Raw genomic sequence first — 3515 nt, 5'->3', positions numbered from 1 at the left:
CATCAGCATGCTTGCCGTCTCTGCAGATTACTTATTCTGAATATTTCATGTACATGAAGTCATAGAGCATGTGACCCTTTTGTCTCTCTTCTTTTAGTTAGCATAGTGGATTTGAGGTTCGTCCACATTGTATCATGTATCAGTATTTTTTTTATTTTATTTTTTTAAACACTGGGGATTGAACCCAGGGGTGTTCTACAACTGAGTCACCTCCCAGCCCTTTTAATTTTATTTTGAGATATAATCTAGCTGAATTGCCCAAGCTGGCCTTGAATTTGTGATCCTCCTACCTGAGCCTCCTGAGTCGCTGGAATTACAGACATGCACCATCATGCCTAGCTATTTTGTTTTAATTTTTTCCGTCTTCTGGATTTTATTTGTACAAACAGCACAGGAGAACACCCCTCCCTGTAGACAGGGGCTCAGGGGTCACACCGATCCTTCTGTCCTCACCTTCGCAGAGGCTTTTACTATGGAGCCTTCATAGGGACCTTGGAATCCTTGGGGGCCTGGGCACTTTTGGGAGCAGGAGCTGGAGCTGGAGCTAGAGCTGATAGTGGAGCTGGAGTTGCAGCCTGGGTCTTGGCTTGGGCTTGGGTTTTGGCCTTTGGCCGGCAGAGCCTGAGATCCCTGGCCATGTGGGCATGAGCATGCTTCCTGAGCTTGGGATGGGTAAGCAAGGCAAGGCGATCAAACTCGCGCTTAGCCTCCTTAGGCTTTAGAAGGGCCTTCATAGCCTGGCACGTGCACTCATGGCCTTGGTGTTATATGCTTGCATCTTTTTCAGGCCCTTGTTATGCTCCTTGGCAAAACACATATTTCTCAGGAACTTGGGGTCTACCTCTTTAAGAGCTTCATAACATTGTGATTGGGGTTTCTTGATGCTATTTCTGTGCTATGTTCAGGATTAGTTGTTGTTGTATGGTTCTTGGACTTGGCCATGTTGGCATTGTAAGCCTCTGCTCCCAGAGCAGTTGAAACAACAAGAAAAAGAATTTATTCTTTTTTCTTGACTGAATATTATTCCATTGTATGTATATACTACAACTAGTTTATTCATCTATTGATAAATATTTGGGCTGTTTCTACCCTTGGCTATCACGAATAGTGGTGCTATGAACATCTGTTGCATATCAAACTGTTCTCAATATCTAGTCAATATGGTTCAAATATACAGTTTTTGACGAGGACTTTTAAAAATACTTTTGGAAGCAGTTAACTGTCTTCCCAAACTGGATTTAATAAAAGCCCCTATACTGTCATCAAATCTCTGACTTCTTTTATTTCTTTGTTCCTGGTTTTACTACCCAGTAAATCAAGAAAGTATATAGGGCATCTGCTAATCCTTGCTGTTACTGTAAACATAAAAGTATAAAACTAAAATCTCACATAGTCTTTATAGTCAATATCATATTCGGTCATATAAACAAGAAGCTATTAACATCAGATAGAGAAAAGACCGTGTTTAACAAAATGTTTCCAACTGATCAATTACAGAAATGAAGTAGGGTGAAAGTGCCAGGCCATTGCTATTCAGATCAACTAGGATAACTAGGATGTGTATATTTTTCTTCTTTAAAGGGCGACATGTGGAAATCACTTTTTCAGCCTATAATAATTTAATATTAACTGGTTTTAAACTTAATTTTCTATTTTTCTGTCCAGCAGCCAAATTACAAAATCACTAAAACTGGTGGTGTAATTTTAGATACAGCTGAACAGATACTTCATGCCAACTCCTAGTTCTCAATATCCAGAACATTTGTGGTTTCTTTCCAGTTTCTCTACTTAACAGCCTAGATGATACATGTACTGCTTTCATCTTTAGATTCATTGGCTCAGTGTAAACTTGTAAGAACTACGTGATTGGCAAAAATCCTTACATTAGTGCGCTGGCGCTCTCTCTTTCGCGAGCATTCTCTCCCCCGTCTCTCTCTCTCTCTCTTTCTCTCCTAGACTCTTAATCAACCTATAGATTCTGGCTTGTTATTGTCCACCAATTTAGAACTATTTTGAATATATCTAAATAAGTTCTAACTTATATAAGAAAATTTCAAGCTAGCAAGAAAATATTGCCTCTGTACATTTGCAAAACATTCACTTTTCTAAAACAGTAGACTTTATTATTTCTAGTGTGTTACTTTATTGTGTGAATTTTCTCCAATCGTAAGTGTGTGCTCTCTACTTAAACAAAGGGCTACAGCTGCCACTCAATTCACTCAGGGAAAAAAATGGTGAAATTTGTTCTTTGAATTGAGTTCACTGAAGACTTTGAATCAGATAGAAAGAAATTGAATGATTATCTAGGTATTAAGTAGAATCTGACTGCAAATATCACGTTTATAGTAAATTACTGGCATACAAAGCTTTCCGTGATAATAGTTCTTGTAAGAAATCATGCTTTAAATGTAATTTTTAATGTTTAGTTAACCACTTTAAAATCATTAGGGCATATCAAGAATTGAAAATCATCATAATATCTCTTCTATATCAAACAATTATCAAGGAAAGTAAAGTAGTTCACATTTTATCTATTTTTCAAGGCTGGATTTTCATATTTGGTTTGTTTTAAAAATGAAATACTAATATTTTAACTGATACAAATCTCCATAGTTCTTTACTTTCCAAACATTTTTCTTATCTTTTACTCACATAGGTGAACTGTATAGAAAATATAACCGCTATTTTCTACATATGGGTTAGGTACCTTAAGGACATGCTGCTCTAAGGGTAGTTTAAGGTCAGCTTTATGATCAGACAAGTTTGTTAGAAACGCAGTCTCAGCCTCCACCCTAACCTATTGAATCATAATCTGCAGTAAGAAAGATGGAGTGCTTTGCTCTGGGATTTTTTAGTGGTAAATCTGGGGCTAGAACTCAGATACTCTTTTGATCTGCAGGTCAGAAGTCTGTCTTCTCCCTACCCTAAATTATAATGAACAAGTAATATAAGTTTGAGAGAATGCCCTAGATTTTTCTTCCAGAGAGAATCAATTTGGTGCTTCCATTGTGTCGATATTAGTCATCAATTATATCAAACTATAAAACCTGTCAGATCCAGGAAAAAAAGGCATGACTGCAGAGGGATTTGATGGGGCTTAGGAGGACCATCTGTTTTCTTTGTCAGATTTTCAGCATCAATTTTTATTAGCACTGAGAAATATATAACTAACTTTATTTTCCTTAACATATAAATAGCTGTTTGTTAAAAACTACCAGGAATCAAACACTAAACCAGACGTAGAAAAGGAATAAAATATTACCAGACTGCTATCCTTAAAATACTCAAAGTCTAGCTTTTTCTTTCCCCCACAGACAGGTTAGAGCTTTTTATAAAGATAATGCTTCCTTTCCTAGTTCCTGATTGCCAGAAGTAAACATTAATGAGACCCACCTTTCTGGAAAAAAATAATCATCTTCCCTTTTGGCTTACCAAAATGCTTTTATATAAGATTTTATCTCAAGAAGTTTTCTTTTTAGGGGCTTAGATTGTAGCTTAGTGGTGGGAGCACTTGC

General features: G+C 36.9%; 1 pseudogene; it reads right to left on the bottom strand.

The window, feature by feature from the left end:
• Positions 1–470: 470 nt before the first annotated feature.
• Positions 471–942, bottom strand: LOC124080823 (large ribosomal subunit protein eL29-like; annotated as a pseudogene).
• Positions 943–3515: the final 2573 nt, after the last annotated feature.

Source organism: Marmota monax, unplaced genomic scaffold, assembly GCF_021218885.2.
Source record: "Marmota monax isolate L192 unplaced genomic scaffold, Marmota_monax_Labrador192_F-V1.1 WCK01_AAM20220418_F8-fsc00048, whole genome shotgun sequence".
NCBI lineage: Eukaryota > Metazoa > Chordata > Mammalia > Rodentia > Sciuridae > Marmota > Marmota monax.
This window is presented reverse-complemented; position numbering and strand designations above follow the sequence as displayed.